Below are 8,200 nucleotides of genomic sequence, written 5' to 3' on the forward strand. Positions count from 1 at the left end.
CACACGGTTATCAACAGCTAAGGTACCAAACCATACGATGAATACAATTTCAGTAAACAGGTATGACTATACTAATCAAAATTATTCAATTCAACGTTATATAATTGTGAAGACTATATTACAAACATTATCTTACAGTGTTATATAACTGTCGTGACTGTATCACAAACATTATCTTACAACGTTAAAGAAATGTGAAGACTATATTTTGAGTATTATCTTACAACGTTAAAGAAATGTGAAGACTATATTTTGAGTATTATCTTACAACGTTAAAGAAATGTGAAGACTATGTTTTGAGTATTATCTTACAACGTTATAGTATTGTGAAAACTATAAGTATTATCTTACAACGTTATAGAAATGTGAAGACTATATTTTGAGTATTATCTTACAACGTTATAGAAATGTGAAGACTATATTTTGAGTATTATCTTACAACGTTAAAGAAATGTGAAGACTATGTTTTGAGTATTATCTTACAACGTTATAGAAATGTGAAGACTATATTTTGAGTATTATCTTACAACGTTATAGAAATGTGAAGACTATATTTTGAGAATTATCTTCCAACGTTATAGAAATGTGAAGACTATATTTTGAAAATTATCTTACAACGTTATAGAAATGTGAAGACTATATTTTGAGTATTATCTTACAACGTTATAGAAATGTGAAGACTATATTTTGAGTATTATCGTACAACGTTATAGAAATGTGATGACTATATTTTGAGTATTATCTTACAACGTTATAGAAATGTGAAGACTATATTTTGAGTATTATCTTACAACGTTATAGAAATGTCAAGACTATATTTTGAGAATTATCTTACAACGTTATAGAAATGTGAAGACTATATTTGAGTATTATCTTACAACGTTATAGTATTGTGAAAACTATAAGTATTATCTTACAACGTTATAGAAATGTGAAGACTATATTTTGAGTATTATCGTACAACGTTATAGAAATGTGAAGACTATATTTTGAGTATTATCTTACAATGTTATAGAAATGTGAAGACTATATTTTGAGTATTATCTTACAACGTTATAGAAATGTGATGACTATATTTGAGTATTATCTTACAACGTTATAGTATTGTGAAAACTATAAGTATTATCTTACAACGTTATAGAAATGTGAAGACTATATTTTGAGTATTATCTTACAACGTTATAGAAATGTGAAGACTATATTTTGAGTATTATCTTACAACGTTATAGAAATGTGAAGACTATATTTTGAGTATTATCTTAGAACGTTATAGAAATGTGAAGACTATATTTTAAGTAAACTTTTACAACATTATAGAAATGTGAAGACTATATTTTGAGTATTATCTTACAATGTTATAGAAATGTGAAGACTATATTTTGAGTATTATCTTATAACGTTATAGAAATGTGAAGACTATATTTTGAGTATTATCTTACAACGTTATAGAAATGTGAAGACTATATTTTGAGTATTATCGTACAACATTATAGAAATGTGATGACTATATTTTGAGTATTATCTTACAACGTTATAGTATTGTGAAAACTATAAGTATTATTTTACAACGTTATAGAATTGTGAAGACTATATTTTGATTATTATCCTACAACGTTATAAATTTGCAAAGACTATACTATATTTTAAGTATTACCATACAACGCTCAATCAATAATAAAGACTATATTATAAATACTACATATACGTTTTATCCTATTTTGTTTTATGACCATAATAGCTATAACACACGGAGAAGTTATAAGCCCTTGGGGTGACATAAGAGAGATTCGAACGCCGGCCTTCTCTGAGGTGACATAAATGTAAGTTGCAGATTTGATGACATTCAGTCCAGCAGTTCGTTAATTATAAGTGAACATTCACACACACACACAGGGACTTGTAAAACAGAATATATTTACAAATATAGTGAAATTGAAAGTAGCGTCTGCAGAATTTCTAGTGTTTAAACGAATAACAGTAATATAATTAAATTACAAATTCCAACACTAGGAGGCGATAGACTTTATATAATACGTTAGACACTATCTGATTAATTAACAACATCATAAAACCTTTCGTTCGTATCTACTCGTTATAAACAATTCGAGGAATTTTTGAAATTTATTCTGTTCGTACTTTAGATGTGAATTTCATATTCTAGAAAATTACGACGGAAACCTCCGCTTTGTGACTGTATTAGACTCATGGCAACAAGATAAATTTATCTTGAGGTTTCTAGTTTCTGACGTAAGGTGTTACCTTCATTTAACGGGTTGTGTACTTAACTCACGATTTTTGTCGCAGACATATCACTGGATCTCAATAAAAACTTGCTGTGCAAAATTTGAAAGAGTAAACCAGTCAACATCTCGTGACGAGCGATGTGTTTTGTAATCAGAATCAAACTATTTAATTCAAACCGGAATGTATGATAAGTTGTTTGTTTTTTTACTGTCTTCGTAATTCTTCATGAATTTGAAATCAGGTGTGTGTGTGTGTATGTGTTTTTTTATAGCAAAGGCACATGGGGCTCTCTGCTGAGTCCACCGAGGTGAATCGCACCCCTGATTTTAGCGTTGTAAATCCGTAGACTTACCGCTGTACTAGCGGGGGACCCAGGGGTGCGTAAGAACACTCAATTATGGACTTATAACCAGAGGTGTTTTAAAAAAAACAAATGGTATTTAGAAATATCATTTTTCCATTATAGATTTCAAACCAGGGATGTTTAAAAACAGATATATCTTGTATCCATTATAGACTTTAAAATAGTGGTGTGTATGAACGGTATCTTATACATATCTTTTGTCCATTATGGACTTCAAAGGGAATGTGTATTTGTTTTTTTTTGGAATTTCGCACAAAGCTACTCGAGGGCTATCTGTGCTAGCCGTCCCTAATTTAGCAGTGTAAGACTAGAGGGAAGGCAGCTAATCATCACCACCCATTTTACCAACGAATAGTGGGATTGACCGTAACATTATACACCCCCACGGCTGGGAGGGCGAGCATGTTTAGCGCGACGCGTGCGCGAACCCGCGACCCTCGGATTACGAGTCGCACGCCTTACGCACTCGGCCATGCCGGGCCAGGGGAAATGTGTATACATACTGTATTTCATATTTCTATTCAGAACCATATAAAATATCATTTTTAAATTGTTTCGCTCTCACAAACTCACACCTTTCTCTTCAATGGCTCAACAGCAAGTCAAAAAACTTATAATGTTGAAAATCGGGTTTCGATACCCGTAACAGGTATATTACAATAGACCATTGTATAACTTTGTGCTTTATAACAGCTAGTCTATTATAATTTTGCCACAGTTGAACCCTTGGTTACTAAAATCGCATCTTTGAGTAAGTTGTTTACTTGAATCCAAACAACTATATGTTATTCTGAAATGTCAAATGTGCGTAAAATAATTTAAAGACATGCTTAGGCTACGTGATTGCCACTGCGTACAATGTTTTAATGTGCTTAAAAGGTTGTTTTTTTACTACTTTATACAATATTTATCTTTCTTTACTTTGGTTAAAAATTACGAAAGTTGTGAAGAAAGAAAATTACGATCGTTCCCTATACATAAAAAATAAACCATAAAATATATCTGATTTTTTTTTCGACATTTCATATGATCATGTATCTCTAAAGAAATAACTATGTGATATTTGTGCTATTGAAGCCTGTCAGTTCACTTATCAAATAGTTTTCCATTTTGTAGCAACCATAGTGACTTAGCGGCAAGTCTTAAAGACTTATAACACTAAATAACAGATATCGTTACTTATGATGTGTACAACCTAATAACACTCTAGATTAGCGTTGTGCTTCACTTGAAACATATGAGTTTGTAGCTAGTGCCATCTAGTGAAGAACTTTGGTACTACATATCTAAGAATTAATTGTTGCTAAGCCTACATTTTAAAATAGACATCACTTCCGTTGTTGTTAGAGACGAAGATACTACGACATAATTATCAAATTACAGAAAAAAAACATTGATTGAAAGCTAAAAGCGAAGAAAAAAATTAAAACTTATGTCATTATAAAGTGAAAAATACAGTTTAAGCATAAGGAACTAAACAAAATTTTGAATATGAAATTTAAATAAACAACTAAGTAATAACCATATCCGAACTTCAACAGAAGCGCGAAAAATGCTGTGAAACACAATAATCTGTGGTAACAAAGCACAAAGAATTAAACGTTAAGCACAATAATGTAATCACGACCTTCAAAAGCTTTAAACTGCTGAAAGTAATTTAAAACAAATACTCAACTGAACAAATATGTGGGTCATCTTCAAGTCAAAGGTTAAATTGGTTTAATACTATAGTCGTCTTAAATGCAAAATTATAAATTTGATTAATACTGGATTGTCTTACAATCAAAGATAAAACTTATGTAACTAGAGGTCGCCTTTAGATTAAAGTTTTGTTTGTAAAGGAGCACTTACTTTTAATTTACTAAAAATGTAATTTTATCTTCAGTGTTTCACTATTAAATAGCGATTATTTATTTGTTATAAATGTTTGCTGTTATTTTTTGTTATAAAAAATCACCATGGACTGTAATTTTTTCTTCTTTAAGCATTAGAGAATTCAAACTAAGTTTTAATATACATTATTTCAGGTCTTCTTCTCGCCTCCCTTTAATCACTGTCCTGGACTGACTGAACTCTTATCTGAAGTACAGTGCACACATTGTTGAATAGTGAAAACTATGTAAGACAATGTTTATTGTAGAAGTTAAACCACGAGTCACAGTGTCATTAATCCGTTGACTGTTAGTTGTACAACTACATTTCTCAGAACAGTAATTATTTTACAAGCTTTCTAATTTATTCACCAGCCCAGTATTCTTGTAATGAAAGGTCGAAGTGATTCGTCACATTAATATACTGTCAAAAAAAATGGTTGCACCAATCACATGCAATTTACAATTTGAAATCTACATTATTTTAATAATATTCGCTACAACAATAAATACTAAATGAACAAGTGGCGTCACCTGTCAAAACGGTTACTGTAAAAACAAAATAACGAAGTTTTCTGTTACAAAAATTTATAATACCACAATATCACTATTTTATTTTCTGAACGTCCATTTTGCTTTTAAGAAACAAAATATTATCAAAAAATAAACGCGATTTCACGCAACTGTACAGCGAGCCATCAATTTAACAACAAAATGCTTCCAACGTAAGAATATCCTTCGAAGTTACAGCTTGCTTTCAAGTTTTCTAAACAAAACTTGCTTGTTATGATAATAACTTATAAAAAATACTGTTGTGGTTAAATATTCCCAACTAAGCTTGTATGTAAGTAGAATAATTATTTATAAAGATTATAAATGACCGTTGCGCCCTCTTAATATTTACACACACTTTTTGTTTATTTATTTATTAACAGCGTGTTAAACACACTGTATCTGCAATATTCAGTGTTGAAATTGGCCTTTTGTCCAATACCGGGGCTCATCAGACAGATGTAATCTGAGGGTAGCGACATTTGAATTTATATAGTACAGTAATATCATAAGCACACAGGACTCAGTTATGCCTATTGCAAATTATTTCACCTCATTAGAAGACAGACGCATCAAATATAAAGGTATAAACTGTGTAATTTGACGATTCTATACCAGTAATAAAATCCAAAATGCTAAACATGTTTATCTACAAGTAATTTCTTCTTTGTACAGTGAAACGTAATAATCGTCACCCTTCTAGAATTTTAATAGTAATCTTAGAATTGTTAACGATAGAGAGCAGCACATACCTCTAAAGTAAATTATACAAATATTAAACACGATCTTTTTTTTCTGAGTGCCTGAAAGAGCCATAATTAAAATATGTAACATCCAAATCGTTGAAGGATTTATTAAGTTATTTATTTAAAGTTTCAGTGCGTAAAGTCAACATTAAACTACAATAAATGAAAGCGGCAGGTTTAAATCGCTGTTTGGGGTATCTACCACGGAATGATCCCAATATTTTTGTCTTTCTCAAAAATTATCTATATCTCCTGAGAACATACCTTTATTTGGAATTCCTAATAAATAACACATATCGCCAAATGTCATTTAAGCTTAAAACATTACCTGGGCGATTTTCTCGAAGACATCTTTCTTGAGGTTAGTGTTATTTTATTGTTGTTTTATCCACTGATATAACAATATCATCTTATCAACAGTTAAAGGAAGCAGCATTGAGTCACTTACCTTTATGACTTTAAACACAATCAGTGTTTTTTTACCAATTTAATCAAGATAAAACTGATTCCTGTGTTCATTTTGACGTGTAATAATTCCGTTTCAAGTGTTCCTTGTATCATATAGTTTTTGAAAACGGTATGGTTATAACCACATCTTATGGAATGTAATTAGCCACCGTGCTTCAAGTACATTTTGTTGTGGTACTTTGTTGTTATAAATCGGTAAACAGTTTCCTTTAATAACGAACTTTACATTTTCGTATAACGACCATGATTCAAACGGATTAGGACATAATAACACGTCTTACCTGACAACATCACAGGTACTTCACACCTTACCTAATAACATCACAGGTATTTAACACCTTATCTGATAACATTACATGTACTTTACACCTTACCTGACAACATTACAGGTATTTCACAACTTACCTGGTAACATCTCAGGTACTTCACATATTACCTGGTAACATCGCAGGTACTTCACACATTACCTGGTAACATCACAGGTGCTTCACACTTATAACATAACAGTACTTCACATGTTACCTAGTAACATAACAGTGCTTCACATATTATCTAGTAACATAACAGTATTTCACATGTCACCTAGTAACATAACAGTACTTCACATGTTACCTGGTAACATAACAGTACTTCACATATTACCTGGTAACATAACAGTGCTTCACATGTTACCTAGTAACATAACACTGCTTCACATGTCACCTAGTAACATAACAGTACTTCACATGTCACCTAGTAACATAACAGTACTACACGTTACCTAGTGACATAACAGTGCTTCACATGTTACCTAGTAACATAACAGTGCTTCATGTCACCTAGTAACATAACAATACTTCACATGTCACCTAGTAACATAACAGTACTTACATGTCACCTAGTAACATAACACTGCTTCACATGTCACCTAGTAACATAACAGTACTTCACATGTCACCTAGTAACATAACAGTACTTACATGTCACCTAGTAACATAACACTGCTTCACATGTCACCTAGTAACATAACAGTACTTCACATGTCACCTAGTAACATAACAGTGCTTCACATGTTACCTAGTAACATAACAGTGCTCACATGTTATCTAGTAACATAACAGTGCTTCATGTCACCTAGTAACATAACAGTACTTCACATGTTACCTAGTAACATAACAGTACTTCACATGTTACCTAGTAACATAACAGTACTTCACATGTTTATATGCAAAAACGGCTCGTTTGGGCTGAGAAAACACTTTACATAGAAGAGCGAACAACGTTTCGACCTTCTTCGGTCATCGTCAGGTTCTTCACATGTTACCTAGTAACATAACAGTACTTCACATGTTACCTAGTAACATAACAGTACTTCACATGTTACCTAGTAACATAACAGTACTTCACATGTTACCTAGTAACATAACAGTACTTCACATATTATCTAGTAACATAACAGTACTTCACATGTTACCTAGTAACATAACAGTACTTCACATATTATCTAGTAACATAACAGTACTTCACATGTTACCTAGTAACATAACAGTACTTCACATGTTACCTAGTAACATAACAGTACTTCACATATTATCTAGTAACATAACAGTACTTCACATATTATCTAGTAACATAACAGTACTTCACATGTTACCTAGTAACATAACAGTACTTCACATATTACCTAGTAACATAACAGTACTTCACATATTACCTAGTAACATAACAGTACTTCACATATTATCTAGTAACATAACAGTACTTCACGTTACCTAGTAACATAACAGTGCTTCACATATTATCTAGTAACATAACAGTACTTCACATGTTACCTAGTAATATAACAGTGCTTCACATGTTACCTAGTAACATAACAGTACTTCACATATTATCTAGTAACATAACAGTACTTCACATGTTACCTAGTAACATAACAGTACTTCACATGTTACCTAGTAACATAACAGTACTTCACA

The 8,200-nt window shown here is 31.5% G+C and overlaps 1 long non-coding RNA gene across 1 annotated transcript; it reads left to right on the top strand.

Annotated features, from left to right (window-relative positions):
* Positions 1 to 25: 25 nt before the first annotated feature.
* Positions 26 to 5,306, top strand: LOC143226787 (uncharacterized). Its single transcript, XR_013014738.1, has 3 exons — positions 26 to 60; positions 1,739 to 1,820; positions 4,636 to 5,306. It is a non-coding gene; the product is annotated as an uncharacterized LOC143226787 (long non-coding RNA).
* The last annotated feature ends 2,894 nt before the right edge of the window (positions 5,307 to 8,200 follow it).

This window comes from Tachypleus tridentatus, chromosome 9 (assembly GCF_004210375.1).
Source record: "Tachypleus tridentatus isolate NWPU-2018 chromosome 9, ASM421037v1, whole genome shotgun sequence".
Classification (NCBI taxonomy): domain Eukaryota; kingdom Metazoa; phylum Arthropoda; class Merostomata; order Xiphosura; family Limulidae; genus Tachypleus; species Tachypleus tridentatus.